This window comes from Rhinopithecus roxellana, chromosome 5 (genome assembly GCF_007565055.1).
Source record: "Rhinopithecus roxellana isolate Shanxi Qingling chromosome 5, ASM756505v1, whole genome shotgun sequence".
Classification (NCBI taxonomy): Eukaryota; Metazoa; Chordata; class Mammalia; order Primates; family Cercopithecidae; genus Rhinopithecus; species Rhinopithecus roxellana.
In genome coordinates this window covers 46706116-46729700 of record NC_044553.1, presented here as the reverse complement: position 1 = coordinate 46729700, position 23585 = coordinate 46706116, and the positions used below count along the sequence as shown (strand labels likewise).

The 23585-nt window shown below is 43.8% G+C and overlaps 1 protein-coding gene across 14 annotated transcripts in view; it reads right to left on the bottom strand.

Annotated features, from left to right (window-relative positions):
* FAM81A (family with sequence similarity 81 member A) overlaps window positions 1–23585 on the bottom strand; it is a 163303-nt gene that overhangs the window by 91213 nt on the left and 48505 nt on the right. The window contains exon 1 of one of the 14 annotated variants that reach the window (XM_030929686.1): window positions 565–679. The exons of 6 other annotated variants lie outside the window; for them this stretch is intronic. The gene's annotated coding sequence lies outside the window, so the exon portion shown is untranslated. Of the gene's footprint in view, window positions 1–231; window positions 421–564; window positions 680–23585 lie in introns of those variants that run through there. 7 more of the 14 variants (XM_010374239.2, XM_030929687.1, XM_030929693.1 and 4 more) reach the window with 7 other exon arrangements.

Sequence of the window (23585 nt, the reverse complement as noted above, 5' to 3'; positions counted from 1 at the left end):
ATTTCTTGCCACTTTAGGAGCCAATTAATGGAAACCCCTCCTAGAATAAACATGGTCAAGCTTTGCATCTCCGGTACCTGCAGAACCGTACTTTAGGGCTCTTTCTCAGCTCGCAGTAGGATGGCACAATAGCATTCTGGAACTGCAAAGACCCCCTAGCCCCTCCTTTGAAAGATGAGAAAAAGCGAAGAGGCGGAAGAGCAGATGGTTAACCTGCCCAAGGTCACTCACTCTGAGTCGTGGCTCGGCTGACTCGCCTTTACCCCTGGCAATCCGTGCACCACCCCAGCTCCCCCAAACAGTCCCTCGGGCTTCGTTTGGTTCGCTAGCATGCAGCCCCCGCGAAAATGCAACGCCAGTTGCGCTCTGTGCCCAACTTCAGCCCTTCGCGTCACATGCAGTTAACCCTCTCGCCCGCGGCATGTCACATGGGCCACGCGCAGCTCTCTCTCCCCTACGCCTATCTCCTGAGCGGCTGCCCCAAGGTCACCGGCCGTCCCAGGGCGCTCCCGCCGCCCAGCCCCGGAGGCCGCCCGGCCGGGGTTCCCGGGGCGCGGCACTCACCGGCGCGCGGGGCGGGCGCGCCACGGCTGCCCATGTCCTCACCGGCGCGGTTGGGTGCGGCGGCCGCTGGCGCTGGCTGAGCAGGGCGCCCGGCTGCGGGCCCGCGCCGCGGGGAGCGCCGTCCAATCAGCGCGCGCCTGCCGCCTGGCCCGGCGCGCGGCCCGGCAGGGTTCCCGGCTCCCGGGGGGCGCGAGCCGCCGCGCGCCGCCCGAGCCGCTTCCGGGCGCGTTGCCTGGACGCGGTTGCCGTGGCAGCCCGAGCTGGAGGCTTTCCCCGCGCACCCGCGCCCAGCCTGGCGGCGCCGCCCCTCCTCCCTCCTCGTTCCCACACCCAAAATAGCCTCTGCTCGTCGCTGCTGTTTCCCACAGAGCTCGCATCCAAGAGCCTTGGAGTTGGCAGGCGGGGATTTCGCTCATTGGAAAATAAATCCTGTTGTAGGGATGGTTGATTTGGAGAGGTGTCGAAATGGTGCCTGATGGAGATCATAGCCATGGTGGTGGCATTGCAATTCTCTCCAGAGCCCCAATATACCTTATTTACTAAGCCGCTTTCCCACAAAAATAGTTATCTCCCCCGCCTCACCTCAAATTGGGGAGAAGTTATTTGATTAGGTCACGGTGACGCCCCACCTGTGCAGGTGAACGAACCCTCCGGGGCTGCCAAGTATAATTTACTGAATCTCCTTGACACCTGCAGTTAGGACCCAGGATCGTGTCTCATCGCAGCAGACACGACGCAAGAAAGAACCGCGAACACTCCTCCTCTTCCCAGTTCTTTCTTCTCCTATCAGCTTCATCCCCTCCCAGCGCGTCCTGGCTCTTTCCACCTTCCTCTCGATTTTGGATTCTCATCAGGACGCACAAGCCCATTCACTCATAATTGTTCTTCCTCTCGGTGGGCGGGATTTCAGCGGAGTTGAGGGAGACACGACCTTTGCCCGCCTCTCCTCATCTGGTTTGTGCCTCCTCCGCAGACACTGGTACTTACCCAGCACAGGGGGGCTCCTGTCTGTCTACCCGGAGCCTGAGCCCTTCCAACCCAGGGGAAGGAGCCCGACATGGTAGAAGAACCCGAACTGTGGATTCGACTGAGCGTTTTTGGAATCCTCGCTCCTGCAGGATTATTATTTAGGGGCTGTTAGTATTAAAGACTGTTATTTGTGTGTGATCTTGGGTATTCTGCGACTGTTTCCTCACCAGTAAAACGGGCTAATACCCTCCACAAAGCGCTAATGCATCTGTAACATTCATTCAGACAACAGTATCTATTGGATGCCTGCCAAGTGCTAGAAACTATGCTTAGCCCTGAGACACAATGGTGAAGATGAAAAAAAGAGACATCACTTTCTGCTCAAACAGAGCTTAGAGCCTGACAAGCATTCACCAAATAATCACAGACACATGTAACACTGCCGTTGTGACCAGGAGAGTAATGGCCTTGATTCTTGTGATGTGTAGATCTGATCTAACAGCATCTCTTTAGTGCTGCAAAAGCTCAAGGATTATTCTTTCCTCTCTGGGTTAGATTATCACTGCCTGGTGCATGGTACGTACTAGGTAAATACATATTGAATTGGATCCTATGTCGTGGTGATGACACTGTCATTCAGTTTCCCAGTGACTTTCTGGATGTAACTTGCCACAACATCTGGAAAGGTGTGCATGTGTTAGCAGAAAGTACCCATTCAAACCTAGAGTCCATCACCAAGAGTCTAGAAAAAGGTTCAAAACGTTTCTTGCCTGTCTCCCTTGGGGTGCCTGTCAGTGCATATGGAGAGCAGCATCTCAGATGGACACATGACAGTCCCCTCTGTCTTGTTTCCTCCTCTTCTTATTACTCTACCCTTTCCCCACCCACCCCAATACCGACCCTACCCCCTCTACTACTTAAGGTGCCAGAGCCTCAAAGCACCCATTCCTGGCTTCCTGGGAGAGTAGTAGTAGATCCTAATATTCCTCAGAACGGACTACCTATAAAACAGAGGAAGTGCCTTCTTACTTCTGGCCATCAAAACCGAATTCTGATTTTTCATTTGCTGCAAGACTCCCTCATTCTCAAAGGTAGGGAAGGAGAGGACCTGGAAGGTGAGGGGCTCTTGCCATATGTAGGCACCTTCTATTTAAGCTGACTTTCATTTCCTTTATAAAAATCATACCAATTAGCAAATAAGACAAATAATTGTATTAGTAATTATTTCAAAACATGAATTTCTCAATAAGAACAGGGCTTTCAACGTGGTCTTGAATCAGGCCCACGACTTTCCACTTCTGATCTATTTTTTTTCTTTCCAAGTGATTTGTTTTGAATCCCAAGGGGACAAACTTTAATGCACAATGATTAAGCCTACACTAGCTTCTTTCCAACTCTTTCCCTATTTCTGTAGGCTAAATTGCAATGAAATATCCATTTTCTCCAGAATCGCTTTGATTGTAACTCATTACAGAAGATGGAGTTTTTCTTGCATTACTTCAATTAAAAAGCCATGATTTATCACAAATTATTTTATGCTGCAAAGGTTACCAAAAAAATTACCAAAGAGAACAATTCTATAAACTCGATGGCTATAATACTATTTATAAAGCAGTCATTTAAATACAAATAATTTGTGCAGTGTATTATGCTAGACACCATGGAAATTCGTTTTTTTTTTTTTCTTTCTTTCGAGACAGAGTCTCACTGTCTCACTCTGTCACCCAGGCTGGAGCGCAATGGCTCGATCTCGGCTCACTGCAACCTCTGCCTCCTGGATTCAGGTGATTCTCCTGTGTCAGCCTCCTGAGTAGCTGGGACTACAGATGTGTACCACCATGCCGGGCTAACTTTTTTATTTTTAGCAGAGAGGGGGTTTGCCATGTTGGCCAGGCTGGTCTTGACCTCCTGACCTCAGGTGATCCGCCCACATCGTCATCCCCAGGTGCTGGGATTACAGGAGTGAGCCACCACACTCAGCCCAACTGGGTGGGAATTTATTTTTTTGTTTGTTTGTTTATTTGTTTGTTTGAGACAGAGTCTTCCTCTGTCGCCAGGCTGGAGTGTAGTGGCGTGATCTCAGCTTACTGCAACCTCTACCTCCCAGGTTCAAGCGATTCTCCCGCCTCAGCCTCCCGAGCAGCTGGGACTATAGGCACGGGCGCCACCACACCCAGCTAGTTTTGTATTTTTAGTAGAGATGAGGTCTTGTCATGTTGGCTAGGATGGTCTGGATGGTCTCCATCTCTTAACCTCAGGATCCACCTGCCTCAGCTGCCCAAAGTGCTGGGATTACAGGCATGAGCCACCGCGCCCGGCTGGAATTGTTTAAGTGATTTACCCCACGGCAGGGCTCTGGTTCTACTTGTGTCTCTTCACTGCCATTAGTCATGAGGATGAGATACACACAACATCTGTAAGGCTAGTAAGCAGGCTCCTCTAGGTAGGTAGAGGTCAAGGGCTTGTGTAGGTCAACATGGTGTTTGTAAGAAGACTGGAAAGCAGTTAGGCCAAGGCCGTGGTGAGTTCGGGATGGATAAAGAGTTAGCACTTTGTTTAGTCCTCAGCAATTCTCACTGTGATTTGTTGAGATCCACTGGGAGGTGTGTTACACATTGTTCATTCTCAATACTAGAATGCTAAAGAATTGGACCACAAGGAATAGTCATATGTAGGGACCAGGAGGAGGAAGAAGGTTCCCACCGGGAGCGATGAGGAAGACCCAGAGATGTAAGGGTGAGGACAGTGTCAGAGAAGACACAGGTGAGAAGGCTCAAGGGCAGAAAGTTTCCAGGGGACAAGCCCTGCAGAAAGCCAAGAAAATTTAGTGAATAGAAAGTCATTGGTGACCCTCAGGAGTGTTTTTTAGTTATCAGATTGCTGTGGGTTAAGAAAAGACTGGATGCTCATGAGGTCAGGAGATCGAGACCATCCTGACTAACACGGTGAAACCACATCTCTACTAAAAATACAAAAACTTAGGCGGGCGTGGTGGTGGGTGCCTGTAGTCCCAGCTGCTCAGGAGGCTGAGGCAGGAGAATGGCGTGACCCAGGGAGGCGGAGCTTGCAGTGAGCCAAGATCACGCCACTGCACTCCAGCCTGAGCGACAAAGTGAGACTCTGTCTCAAAAAAAAAAAAAAAGAAAGAAAAGAAAAAGAAAAAAGAAAAGACCGGATGCTGTAGAAATGCGAAAAAGGTGTAGGTCGCTCTTTAGAGAAGTTCGGCAGTGTAAAGAAGGTGGGAAATAATATCCATGGAGAGATCTGTAGTGCCTAGTGGACGTTTTTAAGATAAGGGAAAATAGTTTCTGCATATTTATATACAGTTGTAGGTCTGCAGACAAGGAGAACACAATGGATTGTTTTGCACTGAGTAACTCAATTTAAATTTTACCATTCCTTTCATTATCACCATATCCATTTTCCTTTTTAAAAATGTTTCATCAGGGCCGGTTGCGGGGCCTCACACCTGTAATCCCAGCACTTTGGGAGGCCTAGATGGGTGGATAGCTTTGAAGATAGGAGTTCGAGACCAGCCTTGCCAACATGGCGAAACCCGTTTCTACTAAAAATGCAAAAGCTAGCCGGGCGTGGTGGCAGGTACCTGTAATCCCAGCTACTTGGGAGACAGACATGAACATTGCTCAAACCTGGGAGGCAGAGGTTGCAGTGAGCCGAGATCGCGCCACTGCACTCCAGCCTGAGCAAGACTCTGTCTCAAAAATAAAATAAAATGTTTCATCAAATAAGAGAAATCTTACATTGAACAAAGGTGGGGTGCAGACCTTGGGACACTATTCTGTGAATAACCAACTAAAAACTTGGGTTAATAGCCAATAAACACAATATATTACTCTTTATGACTGTTTTTTGTTGCCAATAGTAATATAGAATTAAGAAAATTCCTTTTTTCCACGAGGTCAGGAGATTAAGACCATCCTGGCTAACACAGCGAAACCCCGTCTCTACTAAAAAAAAATACAAAAACTAGCCGGGCGAGGTGGCGGGCGCCTGTAGTCCCAGCTACTGGGGAGACTGAGGCAGGACAATGGTATAAAACCGGGAGGCGGAGCTTGCAGTGAGCTGAGATCTGGCCACTGCACTCCAGCCTGGGCAACAGAGTGAGACTCCGTCTCAAAAAAATAAAAGAAAAGAAAAGTCCTTTTGTCCTTTTTTATTTATAGAAATTATAGATTTTTCATATGTTTTGAATAAACTACAATTGGCTTTGCTGTTTTTGGTGATACTTTTTCTTCATGTATAGGCTCATTCTCTCAAATATTATGTTTTGCTTATGAATTAATTGGTGTCTAATCCATCTCACAATAATTTTTTTAAAGTAGCTACAACTAAGGTACAAGCAGCAGAGAAAGCACAAAATATTGGGAAGATCCTTTGAATAATGTTTACGTCTTAACTTAGATAACTGCAGTTGTACAGAACAGGGCAAGTTCAGCCTCAGGGTATATTTATATAGCATACAGCCGAGCCCTCAACATAACACTTTCAAGAGTGAAGTCTGAAAGAAGTCTTTCTATGAAGAGTTTGTGGCCAGAAATCCTAAAATAGCTTCATAATAAAACTGATTTATCCAAAACCCAATTCAGAGACAAGAAAAGCATTATAGAAAATTCTATTGCACATGGATTTTGAAACAATTTTTCTTTCTAACAATTCTCAGGAAATAGGCCAATATATATACACACACACATATATAGTCTTTACCACTTTGGTTCAGTTCAATCTAGCTCAGCAAACATTCATGGGCTACCTTATATTATTAGCTAGTCATGACACCACAGTTTAGACAATGAAACTTCACATAAACTGACACTCTTGTTTTGGCTTCTTTGCCAAGTAGTATATTATTGGACAGTTATTCTCATAGGTAGAATTAAAAGACAACTTGGGCCGGGCATGGTGGCTCACGCCTGTAATCCCAGCACTTTGGGAGGCCGAGGTGGGCAGAGCACCTGAGGTCGGGAGTTCGAGACCAGCCTGACCAACGTGGAGAAACCCCGTCTCTACCAAAAATGCAAAATTAGCCAGGTGTGGTGGGGGCAGCCTGTAATCCCAGCTATTTGGTAGGCTAAGGTAGGAGAATCGCTTGAACATGGGAGGCGGAGGTAGCGGTGAGCTGAGATCGTGCCATTGCACTCCAGCCTAGGCAACAAAAGCAAGACTCCGTCTCAAAAACAAAAACAAAAACAAAAACAAAAACAAAACCAAAAAAAACTTGAACTTCTGTTCAATAACAAAAAAGAAATGACAATACCCCTCACATAAGGTTGTGGTATACAGTGCCATAGCAAGTCATATTGAAGCCAGACAAAGAAAAATAGGAATATTGACCCTGTCCTTATAGAAAACTTTCATTTTTTATTAATCATGGATACTTTGTATCAATTTTGATTTTTTTTTTTTTTTTTTTTTGAGATGGAGTTTTGCTCTTGTCGCCCACGCTGGAGTGCAATGGTGCAATCTTGGCTCACTGCAACCACCGCCTCCCGGGTTCAAGAAATTCTCCTGCCTTAGCCTCCCGAGTAGCTGGGATTACAGGTGTGTGCCACCACGCCTGGCTAATTTTTGTATTTTTTAGTAGAGTCAGGGTTTCACCATGTTGATCAGGCTGGTTTTGAACGCCTGACCTCATGATCCACCCACCTCGGCCTCCCAAAGTGCCGGGATTACAGGCGTGAGTCACTGTGCCTGGTCCAATTTTGATTTTTTAAATATTGCATTAAAATACTATTTATCTTGATAATTGAGTTTGCCTTAAATGTTGCACCTTAAATTTTGCCTCACTCACCTCCCCTCGGCCCTGGCCCTGGTGCAATCATATAGGCAATGTTTATGTCAGGCCCTGTGCTAAATGCTTACTTACAGTATTTTATTTTTTCCTTGCAACAGCTTATGAATAAACTTAGGCTTAGAGGTATTATGTAACTTGTCCGAGGCCCCAAAGCTATTAAGTTCTAGAGCTAGAATTTGAACTTGGGCCCCTCTGATGTCACAGCTGTGCTTTGTACCAGGTGCAAAATTGCCACATAAAAACCAAATGAGACTGAAGAGGAAAAATGCCTTACAAACTTCAGTAGGTAAAGTGCATGGCACAGTGAAAACTAAACAAATGTTGTTCTCATTCCCCTGTGTTCCCGAAGGCCAGCACATGTCAAAGAATGTGAATAGTAACTTATAAAAATTATTTTGAGGGAGCAAATTAATTTTAACATTATCTCTGATTTCTTACACCTTCATCTCCGGTCTGCACTAGCAAAGGAGTGAAGGTTCATGTACTTACCCGGATAAATCCAATCAAACAATTGTTAGTTTAAAATACACAGAGCCAAACATGTTTTGGGATTTGAGCATCTTTTTAATTAACGAAACTGAAGCAAGTGTTTTATGAGTGCATGCCTGCCAGGAAAAGGCATACAGAGTGATGCAGTGTTTAAAAATTGTAATTAATAGACAATACATATCTTGTACTTAAAGTAAAATAAAATTAAAGAAAAAAGAAAAAGAACAAAGTAAAACAAATTAATATTATGCTGTTGCTTTTAAAGAGATAAATAGGTATAATCGTCTTTGTTTTCCCTCCCACATTTGAATACACTTAAATCATTTTCACGCACACACACAGGTTTCCCAAGGCAATGTGAATGGGTTGCAGGATTCTCTACCAGGCACTGGAACCCCACATAGTCATGTGGGGTTTTCATCGCTGTAGACTCAGGAAATAGCATTTTCTTCCCCGGAAAACATAAATAATAAAATTGACATTTTCTTTCTTCCCTTAAGGGGAATTCATGCTTTAAAGGTGCTGGAAACTATCTGTACGTGCTTGGGCAAGTTATTTAAGCTCTCTTTGAGTTTCCTTGGGGAAGATGCACCCCAAGGTAATATCAAAGGAACCATGGCAGGTGCCTATAATCCCAGCTACTGGGGAGGTTGAAGCCAGAGGATCACTTAAGTCCAGGAATTCGAGACCAGCCTGGGCAACATAGTAAGACTCTGTCTCAAAAAAAAAAAAAAAAAAAAAAAAAGACCGGGCGAAGTGGCTCAAGCCTGTAATCCCAGCACTTTGGGAGGCTGAGACAGGCGGATCACGAGGTCAGGAGATCGAGACCATCCTGGCTAACACGGTGAAACCCCATCTCTACTAAAAAATACAAAAAACTAGCTGGGCGAGGTGGCAGACGCCTGTAGTCCCAGCTACTCGGAAGGCTGAGGCAGGAGAATGTGGTAAACCCGGGAGGCGGAGCTTGCAGTGAGCTGAGATCCAGCCACTGCACTCCAGCCTGGGCGAGAGAACAAGACTCCGTCTCAAAAAAAAAAAAAAAAAGAAAAAGTCTGGGTGCAGTGGCTCACGCCTGTAATCCCAGCACTTTGGAGGATAAGGTGGACGGATCACGAGGTCAGGAGTTCGAGACCAGCGTGACCAATACAGTGAAACCCCAACTCTACTAAAAATACAAAAATTAGCCAGGTGTGGTGGCACGTGCCTGTAATCCCAGCTACTCAGGACCCCGAGGCAGGAGAATTGCTTGAACCCAAGAGGCGGTGGTTGCAGTGAGCTGAGATTGTGCCACTGCACTCCAGCCTGGGTGACAAAGCAAGACTCTGTCTCAAAAAACAAAGGGAAATAGGTCTGTGTATTTGGTGCCACAGGAAGGGTGGAAGTGACATGACTGTCCCATCCTCCCCATCCCCCTGCTGATTGAAATCATTTTTTCTCCCAGTGAAAATCTCTGAGGATAAATGTGGCTGGCAACGGCTGAGGAGTCCATGATCACCACCACTAGACAATTATTTGGCCCTTTCTTTCAGCTGTTTGGTTTATTTTTATTTTTTATTGTTTTGATTTATTCTCAGTGATAAAGTAAAATTACAAAGCATCTCCAGAACAAAGAAGACTGGCACCTCCCTAGTCCTACTACCTGGCCTGGACTCAACCATCTAAGACTCTTCTCCACCTGCCTGCCCTGTTCTCAGCATCAGGAGAGCACCTATTCCTAACTAGGACTTCTGCCTACATCTCTTACATCAGAAATTAGGGCTTAAATTTCCCTGGCTTATTTTATCCCAAATCCAATGAGAAAAGTGAAAGTCTAATTAATACTGATTCAACTATTTTATTTTACACATGGAGACAAAATTTTTCTAATTACAGTACTTAAAAGTCAAAACTTTTTAAAATACAATCAGTGATATATGCAAAGTTATTGCTAATCATTGTAAGTTTAAAGCCCAAATATGCCTAATACCAACTTTAACATAATCAATTTAACTCTTGTTTTTCCAAGCAAGAGTCAACCTTTTTTTCTAAGGGGAGATAATAATGGTATATGTAGGAACATTTCCACAGGAGATATCAGCTTTCCTTTTATTAAGTTTAGAGAAGAACAATTCTAAGTAAAGCTTTAAAAAAATGCGAGACCATCCTGGCTAACACAGCCGGGCGCGGTGGCTCAAGCCTGTAATCCCAGCACTTTGGGAGGCCGAGACGGGCGGATCACGAGGTCAGGAGATCGAGACCATCCTGGCTAACACGGTGAAACCACGTCTCTACTAAAAATAAAAAAATCCAGTCGGGCGTGGTGGCGGGCGCCTGTAGTCCCAGCTACTCAGGAGGCTGAGGCAGGAGAATGGCGTGAACCCGGGAGGCGGAGCTTGCAGTGAGCCGAGATCTGGCCACTGCACTCCAGCCTGGGCAACAGAGCGAAACTCCGTCTCAAAAAAAAAAAAAAAAAAAAGAAACCCCGTCTCTACTAAAAAAAATGCAAAAAACTAGCCGGGCGAGGTGGCGGGTGCCTGTAGTCCCAGCTACTCGGGAGGCTGAGGCAGGAGAATGGCGTAAACCCGGGAGGCAGAGCTTGCAGTGAGCTGAGATCCGGCCACTGCACTCCAGCCTGGGCGACAGAGCGAGACTCCATCTCAACAACAAGAACAACAACAACAACAACAAATATTTAACACAGGTATTTTTTATAGGCAATACTGAAGGACAGGATGACCAATAAGGGTGCTCAGAGTAAAACCCCTAAAGTTGTACAAGTTGTAGAAGAAATTTTCTTAAAATGGAAGGACATGAGTTTCTAGATTGAACAGAACTACCAGGAACCTGGCAAAGTAAATGAAAAAAAGATTCATACAAAGAAAACTGACTTTGAAATTTCAGAACACAAAGATAAAAACAAAATCCAAAAATTTCCAGACAGTAAACATTACACATAAAGAATTAGGAATCCAAATAGCATCAGTCTTCCCAATATTAGCAGTTGAAGAAAGAAGAGTACCTTTAAAATCCTGAGAGAAACTTATTTCCATTCCAGAATTCTACACCCAGTTAAACTATCCATCAAGACCGAGAGCAGAATAAAATATTTTCATGTACTTCAGTTCACAACAATGTACCTCATATACACCGTTTTCGCAGGAATCCACTGAGAAATATTTTCTAGGTATGAGAAAGTAGATAAAAAAGGAGTAGATGGGAGGGGTGTAGTGGCTCACACCTGTAATTCCAGCACTTTGAGAGGCGGAGGCAGGCAGATCACTTGAGCTCAGGAGTTCCAGATCAGCCTGGCTAACATGGTGAAATCCCATCTCTACTAAAAATACATAATGTAGCTGGGCATTGTGGCCTGCACCTCTAATTCCAGCTACTTGGGAGGTTGAGGCATGAGAATAGCTTGGACTTGGGAGACAGAAGTTGCAGTGAGCTGAGATTGTACCACTGCACTCCACCCTGGGTGACAGAGTGAGACTATCTCAAAAAAAAAAAAAAAAAAAAAAAAACAGTAGACATGGCTCTAGGTAGTAGAAGATGCACCTCAAGGTAATATCAAAGGAACCATGGCAGGTGTCTACAATCCCAGCTACTGGGGAGGCTGAGGCCAGAGGGTCACTTGAGCCCAGGAATTCGAGACCAGCCTGGGCAACATAGTAAGACTCTGTCTCAATAATAATAATAATAATAATAATAATAATAATAATAGCTGGCCGGGCGCGGTGGCTAAAGCCTGTAATCCCAGCACTTTGGGAGGCTGAGACGGGCGGATCACAAGTGAGGAGATGGAGACCATTCTGGCTAACACGGTGAAACCCCATCTCTACTAAACAATACAAAAAAAAAAAAAAAACTAGCCGGGCGAGGTGGTGGGCGCCTGTAGTCCCAGCTACTCGGGAAGCTGAGGCAGGAGAATGGTGTGAACCCGGGAGGCAGACCTTGCAGCGAGCTGAGATCCGGCCACTGCACTCCAGCCTGGGCGACAGAGTGAGACTCCTTCTCAAAAACAAATAAAGAAAAAGAAAAAAATAATAATAATAATAGCAAAGACAATTCTCAGGACTATGACAAAAGAAAGCTCCAAGAGGCTGGGCGCGGTGGCTCAAGCCTGTAATCCCAGCACTTTGGGAGGCCGAGACGGGCGGATCATGAGGTCAGGAGATCGAGACCATCCTGGCTAACACGGTGAAACCCCGTCTCTACTAAAAAATACAAAAAACTAGCCGGGCGAGGTGGCGGGCGCCTGTAGTCCCAGCTACTCAGGAGGTTGAGGCAGGAGAATGGCGTAAACCCAGGAGGCGAAGCTTGCAGTGAGCTGAGATCCGGCCACTGCACTCCAGCCTGGGCGACAGAGCGAGATTCCGTCTCAAAAAAAAAAAAAAAAAAAAAAAAAAAAAAAAAAAAAAAAGAAAGCTCCAAGAGTGATGTCCAGCAGGTCTGATGGAGAGCAATCACTGCAGACTGGATTAAGCAGAACACTCATCTGACAAGGAATTAATAATCACAATATATAAGGAATGCAACCAACTCTACAGGAAAAGTATCTAATAATCTGATTTAAAATGGGCAAAAGATCTCAGTAGACATTTCTCAAAAGAAGACACGCAAATGGCAAACAGGTGTGTGAAAAGGTATTCAACATCATTGATCATCAGAGAAATGCAAATCAAAACTACAGTGAGACATCATCTCACCCCAGTTAAAATGGCTTTTATCCAAAAGATAGGCAATTATAAATGCTAGCAAAGGTGTGGAGAAGAGGGAATCCTTGTACACCGTTGGTGGAAATGTAAATTAGCACAGCAATTATGGAAAACAGTTTGGAAGTTCTTCAAAAAACTAAAAATAGAGCTATCGTATGACCCAGCAATTTCACTGCCAGAGAGATAGCCAAAAGAAAGGAAATCAGTATATCGAAGAGATATCTGCACTCCTATGTTTATCACAGCACTATTTACAACAACAACAATTTGGAAGCAACCTAAGTGTATGTCAACAGATGAATGGATAAAGAAAATATGGTACCTATACACAATGGAATACTATTTAACCATAAAAAAGAATGAGATTCTGTCATTTACAACATGGATGGAACTGGAGGTCATTATGTTAAGTAAAATAAACCAGGCATAGATAGACAAACTTTGCATGTTTTCACTCATGTGTGGGAGCTAAAAATTAAAACAATTGAACTCATGGAGATAGACGGTAGAATGGCAGTTAGCAGATGTTGGGAAGGAGACCAGGGGCTATGGGGGCAGAGTGGATGGTTAATGAGTATAAAAAAACAGAAAGAATAAATAAGACCTAGTATTTGATAGCACAACAGGGTAAATTTTGCTATCAACAAGTCAATAATAATTTAATTGCACATTTAAAAATAGCTAAAAGAGGCCAGGCATGGTGGCTCACGCCTGTAATCCCAGCACTTTGGGAGGCTGAGACAAGCAAATCACTTGAGGTCAGGAGTTTAAGATCAGCATAGCCAATGTGGAGAAACCCTGTCTCTACTAAAAATACAAAACTTAGCTGGGTTGACGGCACGCGCCTGTAATCCCAGCTGCTCAGGAGGCTGAAGCAGGAGAATCGCTTGAACCCAGGAGGCGGAGGCTGCAGTGAGCTGAGATCACACCACTGCACTCCAGCCTGGGTGTGACAGAGTGAGACTCGGTCCCCCAAAAAATAAAAAATAAAATAAAATAAAACCAAGAAGTAGAGCACTATAGGGAGGTCACTCCCAGGCAAATGGTAGAAAGAAACAGCAACAGATTGTCTAATATGTTTGATGTTAGCGAGAGGAATTATAGTTCTGTCAGAAAGCTTACAGATGAACTAGTGATATGTGCATAAAAAACTAATAGCCCAAAAAAGGCAATGCTTAACGCTAAGAGTTAAAAGAAATGTGTTCAATCATACTTGACTCAGCTGTGAACAATAGTCATAATGTAAATATATTACTGAGTGTTGGTTTAATCAAAGATCGCTATGTCACTCTATTGAGAAGCTAAGGGGGGAAGTGTATGTGGCAGAGGTATGTTGAGGCATGTTGGAGAACTAAATCCTCACCTTCCTTAGTAGCAAGTGACTAGATAATGTCTAACAGTGAAAGATGAAGAAACATCAGTATAAGCGTGTTTGGTTTTATAAACTAAGTACATGTATTTCTTTGTTTGCTTGTTTGTTTGTTTGTTTTGAGACGGAGTTTCGCTCTTGTTGCCCAGGCTGGAGTGCAGTGGCGTGATCTCGGTTCACCGCAACCTCTGCCTCCCAGGTTCAAGTGATTCTCCTGCCTCAGCCTCCCAATAGCTGGGATTACAGGCATGCGCCACCACGCCTGGCTAACTTTGTATTTTTAGTAGAGAAGTAGAGACAGAGTTTCTTCATGTTGGTCAGGCTGGTCTCGAACTCCCAACCTCAAGAGATCTGCCCACCTTGGTCTCCCAAAGTGCTGAGATTAAGCTGTGAGCCACCACACCCGGCCAGTACGTGTATTTCTTAGAGGCAAAAAAAAAAAAGTTTTTTCATCCAGAGTTAAGAGAAATAAATTATAGAATATTTTTAAAGTATGCATACCTATTGTTTTGAAATTCCTCTGGTTATTTATTTAAGACTCTTACTGCCTTTCTTCCCAGGATATAATTTCTGTATTTCTGTTTTGGAGACATTCAAAACGTGTGGTTAGCAAACCATAGTTCTTCCATTTAGAATGGCATTATGAAGCCTTTTTTAGAGGACTTAAGACATTAATTTAAAAACTAATTTTGTTCACAAGAAGATAAACTCATTGACTGCATAGCAAATTGTTCCAAATATATTTTAATAACTTGCTGACCAAACAAAATCAGAAGATGGTTTTTAAGTTCAGTTTGAGCCCATTAAAAATAGAATAGTCAGCTGGGTGCAGTGGCTCATGCCTGTAAACCCAACAGGAGGCCAAGACAGGAGGATCGCCTGAGGCCAGGAGTTCAAGACCAGCCTGGGCACCATAGCAAAACCCCATCTCTACAAAATAAAATAATTATCCAGTCATGGTGATGCAGGCCTGTAGTCCCAGCTACTCGGGAGGCTGAGGCAGGAGGTTCACTTAAGCCTGGGAGGTTGAAGCTGCAGTGAGCTATAATCGTGCCACTGTACTCCAGTATGAGCAACAGAGTGAGATCCTCTCTCAAAAACAAACAAAAGAATAGCCAAGGCAAAGCCTGTTTTACTAATACAAAAATATTTTCCAGATACAGTATTCATTTAAAGTATGATTTTTCCATGTGTGTAACAGTAAGCATACTTCATAAAGCAACAAAAAAGAAAAAAAAAACTTAGCAATTTTTAAAAGAGGCTGATGAATAACAAAAGTCAGGGGCCTTTTTCCATAACTCAGATAATTAAAGTAATTATCTGCTGAACACATATTACATGAATTGTAATGAAAGAGAAAGACTCCAGTACTAGAGTCAAAGACTTGCGTTCAAATTCTGACGTCATCTCCCACCAACTGGATGATTTGGGGTAAGTCATTTTATTTGTTTCAGCCTCAATTTATTCATCCCTCAAGCACCTAGAAGGTATCAGGCACTATTTCAGGCACAGGGACACAGTAGTCATTGGGTGGTCCTTGCCCTCATGGAGCTTACATTCTAAAGGGAAAAATTATCCCAACACTTTGGGAGGTCGAAGCAGGAGGATCTCTTGAGACCAGGAGTTTGAGACCAGCCTGGTCAACATAGCAAGACCCCATTTCTATACAATAAAATTACTGGATCATATCTGGCCTTTCTTTCTGTAACATAAGCAAATAGGTAAATGATGATGCCATTTATGAAATGGAGAACTCTGTGGGAACAGCAGGTTTCAGTGGTGGATATCGAGAGCTTAGTTTTGGACTTGTCAAGTATGTAATGCCTACCAACCTCTAAGAAAAAACATCGAGATGGCAGCTGGAGCTATGAGTCTGAGGTTATGGGGAGCATTTGAGCAGAAGCTATCCTTTGATTAGCATTAGTATACAGGAGATACATAAAGCCCTGTGACTGGATGGGATTATCTAGGGAAGATGTGCACATGGGGAAATGTATGGGGTTCAGAACGAAGCCCTGGGCCAGAGAGGGAAGAACCAGATGCTAGAAATGAAGAACCAGATGGGCATGGTGGCTTACGCCTGTAATTCCAGCACTTTGGGAGGCCAAGGCGGGCAGATCACGAGGTCAGGAGATCGAGACCATCCTGGCTGACACAGTGAAACTCTGTCTCTACTAAAAATACAAAAAATTAGCCCAGCGTGGTGGTGGGCACCTGTAGTCCCAGCTACGCGGGAGGCTGAGGCAGGAGAATGGCGTGAACCTGGGAGGCAGAGCTTGCAGTGAGCCGAGATCACACCACTGCACTCCAGCCTGGGTGACAGAGCAAGACTCCGCCTCAAAAAAAAAAAAAAAAAAGAAAGAAATAAAAAAATTAAAAAACAGAAATCAAGAACCAAGAACCAAGGAAGGTCACTGAGAAGAAAGAGCCTTCACAGTTGAAAGAAAACCAGGAGAGTGTGGTAACACAGAAGCCAAAAGGAAGAGTTTGAAAGAGGGTATGAACGCATTGATCAGCTGGGTCAAAGGCTGCTGAAAAGTTCCAGAAAGTACGGCCCAAAAAGTGAGTGACGAACGTGGCAACAAGGAGGTCACTGGTGATCTTAGGCAGTTTGGGTGCAATGGTGGGGACAGAATCTCTGCTGGAGTGGGCTAAGGAAAAGATGGGAGGTGAGTGAGAATGTAGTGACCATAGGCAATACTTTCAAGAAGTTCCGCAGTGAAAAGGAGCAGACAAATGGGAAGGTAGCCAGAAAGAAATGATGTGGGATCAAGAAAAGTTGTTTTTTTTTTTAAAAAAAAATGGAAAATGTTAGCGTAGGTTTCCTTTCAGATAGGAATGATCCAGTAAAGGAAGAGAAATTAGTGATGTAAGAGAGAGGCGGTAATAGTTATAAATCATGTTTTAAAAATCCTGACAGGTGAGTAATTAAATGAGTCTCCTACATTAAATGATGTTGGTTTTTTTGTTTGTTTGTTGTTGTTGTTGTTGTTGTTTTTCTTTTAATGGAAAACGCTAGCGTAGGTTTCCTTTCAGATAGGACAAACTTCTTGATTTCTCTTTCCTCTTTTCCTGCATCACAAGTTCACCGAACTCTACCTCTGCATTCTAGCCAAAGTCAGTCCACTGGTGTCTATCTCTATTTCCTCTGCAGTCATGGTAATCCAAGCCACCGTTATACCTCACTACTACAATAGCCTTAAAACTGGTTTCTCTACTTTCTCTTTCTTCTCTTATGCCCTCGTAATTCATTCCCAAGACAACCACCAGAGTAAATCAGATCGCTTCTCATTCCTTATTTCCAAATATTTAACATTGAGTTTATGTGTATCCATTTTATTGGTTCCTAAGAGTTTACATTTCTCCATAATTCCTTTTTGTCACATCTAATAAGTCTGTGTCCACAAGAGACATTATTCTGCTGTGATTTAGAGGTCAAGTCTTGGAGTCAGATTGACTTGGATTAAATCTCAGCTCAGCCGAGTGATAACTCTGTGGCCTTGGGAAAAGTTAACTAAAATCTCTGAGCTGCAGTATCTTTTTCTGTCAAAAGTTAATAATAATACCTATTTCAGGCGAGGCGCAGTGGCTCATGCCTGTAATCCCAGCACTTTGGGAGGCCAAGGCAGGCAGATTACGAGGTCAGGAGGTGGAGACCATCCTGGCTAACACGGTGAAACCCTGTCTCTACTAAAAATACAAAAAATTAGCCGGGCATGGTGGTGGGCGCCTGTAGTCCCAGCTACTCAAGAGGCTGAGGCAGGAGAATGGCCTGAATTCAAGAGGCGGAGCTTGCAGTGAGCTGAGATCGCGCCACTGCACTCCAGTCTGGGCAACAGGGTGAGACTCTGTCTTAAAAAATAATAATAAAAAATAAAAAAGGATAATACCTATTTCATTAGGTTGTTGTGAGGATTGGAAAACAAAATATATACAAAGTGTTTCACATGTAGTAGGCATTCCATAAATAATAGCTATTACTATCATTATTATCATTACTCCATAGGCAAATAAAAAAGCAAAGTGAAAAATATTCATATAGTTAAGAAATTTACCATTTAAGAGTTAAATTAACTTGTGAATTCAATAAATGCAGAAATTTCTTATGAACCAACCAAGTAATCTTCAACTTTACTTTCATGTAGATTTCATTTAACTATGCTTTAAATGCTTTGAAACTAGATCAAGGTGGCTGGGCATGGTGGCCCACGCCTGTAACCCCAGCACTTTGGGAGGCTGAGGTGCACAGATCACGAGGTCAGGAGATCGAGACCATCCTGGCTAACACGGTGAAACCCCATCCCTACTAAAAATACAAAAAATTAGCTGGGCGTGGTGGCGGGCGCCTGTAGTCCCAGCTACTTGGGAGCCTGAGGCAGGAGAATGTCGTGAACCCGGGAGGCGGAGCTTGCAGTGCAGTGAGCCGAGATCGCACCACTGCACTCCAGCCTGGGAAACAGAACGAGACTGTGTCTCAAAAAAAAAAAAGAAAAGAAAAAATAAAAGAAAGAAACTAGATAGAGGTGTGAACATACAAAACACCATTGAATTGAACACTTTATTTTATCTTTAATTTGTTTTAGAGACAAGGTCTCACTCTGTCACCCAGGCTGCGGTGCAGTGGTCTGATCATAGCTCACTACAGCCTCGAACTCCTGGGCTCAAGTGATACCCCAATCTCAGGGGTACTACAAGCTGGTACTACAAGCATGTATCACCATGCCTGGCTAATTTTTTTTCTTTTGTGTGGAGACAGGGTCTCGCTATGTTGACCAGGCTAGTCTTGAACTCCTGGACTCAAGCAATCCTCCTGCCTTGGCCTCCCAAAGTGCTGGGATTACAGACATGAGCCACTGTGCCTGGTCCACTTAAAAACACTTTAAAATGGTTAATTTTATGTTATGTGAAATTTCACCTCAATTTAAAAAATACAACGAACACGTGTTATGTGCCTTATTTTGTTTAAAAGATATGGTCTTATGAACTTTCTTTTCCTTTCCTGGTCAAAAATATCAAATTATAGTGGATATAAATAGGCGAGAGATGATAGATAGATAGATAGATAGATTGATAGATAGAGGTTTGAGGGTCTAATCTGTCCCCAAGGATAAGAGCTTTAAAACCTCAATACTTTTTCCGAAGAAGGACCAAGGACTCCAGGTATAGGCCAGCAATAAATACAAGGTATAGCCAGGCAGCAGTGGCAAAGTAGGGCACAGTTACAAGTGAGGATTTACACTGACATTTTAGACAAAAGAGCAGAAATTCGGGAGAGGCTCCTGTGAGGAAAGCAGACATGGGGGAAGTCTTAAGCAGCACCAGGGAGAGCTCCCAGCCCATAGTATATACGCTCCTGCTATACGCTAAGCTCCCCATTTTCCTCCAGAAACTAAGGTCTTCCCCAGATTGTCCTGCCTTTAAAGCAGGGCCATCATGGACTTAAGGACCTTTCTGACCTCCAGTGATGGGGTCCACATATACTCTCACACAAGAAGTTTTGGTCAAGCTCTCAGGTCAAGCTCCACTGAGCTCCAATTCTACCTAGAACATGGTCCCCTCGAAGTGTGATCTGTGCACAAGAACACAAGCCCCTCTATTGTGTTAGGAATGCAGAGTTCAAGCGCCCCAGTCCAGGTCTACAGAATCAGAATCTGCATTTTAACAAGACCTCCTGCTGATTCGTATGCACATTTAAGTCTGAGAAGTACTGGCCTAGAGAATGTGACCCCACCAGAACTCGGCAGAGCACCGTTTTCAAGAGCCTGCCTTGGCTTCATTCATCACTGGATGAGTGATACTGGGGGTAGGAACCCTGTCATTAAAATCATTGGGATTATACAATAAATCGTATAAAGCATTGGGAAGAAATGTGATAAAAATGAAGAAACAAAAGGAAAAATTATCTCTAGGCTGATATTTGGTATGCAACAACATGCAACTGGTATTTGGTTTAAAATGTGTTTGTTTTTCCATTAGATTCAGCTGTCCTAATTTGAAAGCGCCTCCAAAAATATCAGTTGCTATTTAGCTTCCCTTAGTTAAGAGTTGTTTAATTTTGTTAGACAATGAAGTTAATTCTCATCACTGCAACAGGAAGAACAATGTCATGAACCCACAAAACAATGTCATGAACCCACAAAAGATGTCCCCACCTACATATGGTCACAGTGGCATAAGCTGGGGACTGACTAAAGGCATGTCCTAGTCACTTAAACTTACCAGGGTATAATGGGGACTGCCAGAATCAGCGCTAGAAGCTGCATGTAAGAGATATGTTTCCTGCTTGTGTTTGCTTCTTGAACTTTAATTTCCTAGCAGAAACATTTTTGCCCTGCTTCTTAGATGGCAGTCCCTAAAGAGTCATTCTCCATTTTTATCCTGCAATGGATTTTCTAAGCCATCATTTCAGGTAAATTCTCTGTGAATCAATCCAGTATGCATGAGGTATCGGCTCTGAGTCCAGCTCTGGGCTAGGGAGTGTGAAGGGGAAAGGGGCTAGGTGGCAAGACCCAAAATACATTCCAGCTGCATGCTCCCTACCCTCCAGAGGGGCAGAGCTGTAGTTGTTTTTTGGTTTCTTTGTTTTTTGTTTTTTAGATGGAGTCTTGCTCTGTCCCCCAGGCTTGAGTGCAGTGGCATGAGAGCTCACTGCAAACTCCAGCTCCAGGAGCGATTCTCGAGTGATTCTCCTGCCTCAGTCTCCCAAGTAGCTGGGATTATAGGCATCCACCACCATGCTCAGATAATTTGTGTATTTTCAGTAGAGACAGGGTTTCACCATGTTGGCCAGGCTGGTCTCAAACTCTTGTCCTCAAGTGATCTGCCCGCCTCGACCTCCCAAAATGGTGGAATTACAAGTGTGAGCCACTGCGCCCAGCCTGTTGTTTTTTTAATAGACTTCAAAAACAGGGAACCATTGGGAAGAAATGAAAGACAGGGTAATGAAGTACTAGATAATGTGGTTCGCACTTCAAGTACTATAGAAGGTCAGAAAAGAATGAGTTCTTTCCTATGAAAAGAGGAGAGGAAAACTTAAAATGGTCCTTGATGAATGTGTTTCAATTTCATACATAGAAGAGAGATTAGGGGAAGTTTCTAGGGAGGAAAGAGGGAGTGCAAAGGCACAAAGGTGAGAGTTATTTAATATCTCGTATTTTACCTTCCACTTCCCTGAATGAGAAGAAGAATAACAGGATTTGTTTTAGTTAAATCATAGGTTTTAATGATACGGTTAAATGAGATGGTTTTTGCAATTGCTTTATAGATTAAAGGGTTATTCGAATTATTTCTTACTGCTGTTATTATTATCATTGTTATTGGCATGCCTACTGTGTTTAGGACATTACCCTAGGCCTATGGATAATCAAATTGATGAAGTGATTTCAGTAACCAACTACCAGTGATTTATTTATTTATTTATTTATTTTATTTTTTTGAGACGGAGTCTCGCTCTGTCGCCCGGGCTGGGGTGCAGTGGCCGGATCTCAGCTCACTGCAAGCTCCGCCTCCCGCGTTTACGCCATTCTCCTGCCTCAGCCTCCCAAGTAGCTGGGACTACAGGCGCCCGCCACCTCGCCCGGCTAGATTTTTGTATTTTTTAGTAGAGACGGGGTTTCACTGTGTTAGCCAGGATGGTCTCAATCTCCTGACCTCGTGATCCGCCGGTCTCGGCCTCCCAAAGTGCTGGGATTACAGGCTTGAGCCACCGCGCCCGGCCCTACCAGTGATTTAAAACCAGAATACCAATTTCTGATTTCTACAACTTATGATAAAACCAGCCAAGAGATTTAAATCAGTCTTCTATGTAAGACATTTTTTTTCTACAGTCAGTCTGTTCAGAAATCGAATTACAGATCAGAAGGATAATGATGACAATATTAACACTGGTCATCGTTAATTGTATATCAGTAGACTGGGCTGTCTGCCCACATGCCCTTGCTAATTCCTCACAGCAGTCCTATGAGGAGAAGACATCACCCCCATTCTGAAGAAAAGGAAACTGGGGCTCAGAGAATTTAAATAACCTATCCATCTTCAGAACTAATAAGTGATGAGCCTGGATTTAAACACATGCTTGTCTGGCTTCAAAGCCTAAGCTCTTCCCCCATGTTACCAGATATGAAGAGGAAATCAAGCAAGAAAAGTCACCCTTTAGGGTTTTTCCTACCATGCCTGGGTAACATGAACAACAAATTGGGAGGAAAAAATAGCTGAATACATGAACTAAACTGAACATTGCACCAAGCTCGGGAAACACCTTTGTACCCTGGACCAAGCTATTGATTAGACCAGATTCTAACACCCTTTCTAACTTTTCTTACTCTACTCTTGGGGAGAATGGATTCAAGGGAACCAACCAGCTTACCCTTGTAAATTACAGAATGTTGTTTTCTAAACAGGAAAAGGTGGGGTTACAGCTGATGAACTTAATTGGTTATAAAACTCAGTTAGATAAATTACATCCAAAGCACCTCTTCGCCACATAAGGTAGCTTTTCTGTTGCCACTGTTTGTTGCCTCGACCCCCATAGCTCATTTCTCATCACAGCCTCACAGCTACCTCACAGCTCACATCATGCCCTCAATGTGCTTGCACTGTGAAGTGAATGCTACTGTATTTGTTCTCGAGAAGAGAAAAAAGTATCAGCTTTGTCTTCCTGATAAAGTCAGATAAAAAACCTTTTTTATTTTTATTTATTTATGTATTTATTTTGGAGACAGAGTCTCACTCTGCTGCCTAGACTGGAGTGTAGTGGCACGATCTTGGCTCACTGAAACCTCTGCCTCCCGCGTTCATGTGATTCTCCTGCCTCAGCTTCCTGAGTAGCTGGGATTACAGGCGTGCACCATCAGGCCTGGCTAATTTTTTTTTTTGTATTTTTAGTAGAGACAGGGTTTTACCATGTTGGCCAGGCTGGTTTCGAACTCCTGGCCTCAAGTGACCTGTCCATTGTGGCCTCCCAAAGTGCTGGGATTACAGGCGTGAGCCACTGCACCTGGCCAGAAAACCTTTTTTTTTTTTTAAATAGCTACATTGATCACAAAGTAAGTTGAACACTTAGAGGTTGAGGAGGCAACATTAAGAAAACCAAGTAAATATAAAAGGGGATCCGACAGTTTGGTACAGTATGTGACCACTAACTCAGCATCCTCAGGCTCCGAGAGGGACAGAATCAGAATGTGGAGAGCACAGCCTGGGTATTCAGCACGCATCCATCTGGACCTTCGGCAAGCTGAACTCACTTTCTATCTATAGCATCCCTCATTTTGTTTTTCTTTTAAAAATGTATTTCCCAGGATTCTTTCACGGCAACCACAGAAGTGCCTTAGCTCTTTCCCCATGTCTCCCCCTTCCCCAGCCCCCATCACCCTCTTCAGTGATTCTGGGCATAGCACCAGATGCAGACACGACAGCATAAGTCTAGGATGGGAACTGTTTGGCTGCTTACTCGCAAAAAAGAATTTTGAAAAACTATGCACCCCCCTGTATATTTTTAGGTTGGCATCTAAAATTTGTCACCATAAGTTCAAATAGTTGCACAAAATGTAATTTCTAGCATAATGACATTTGAAAATAGATTGGTTCCAGCACCCTTTGGAATGATTCCAGTGACGGCTAAGCATCACAGGTATGGGATACCTGCTTCACAAGGTCATTATGCAGACTCAGGGGCTGAATAGAGACACAG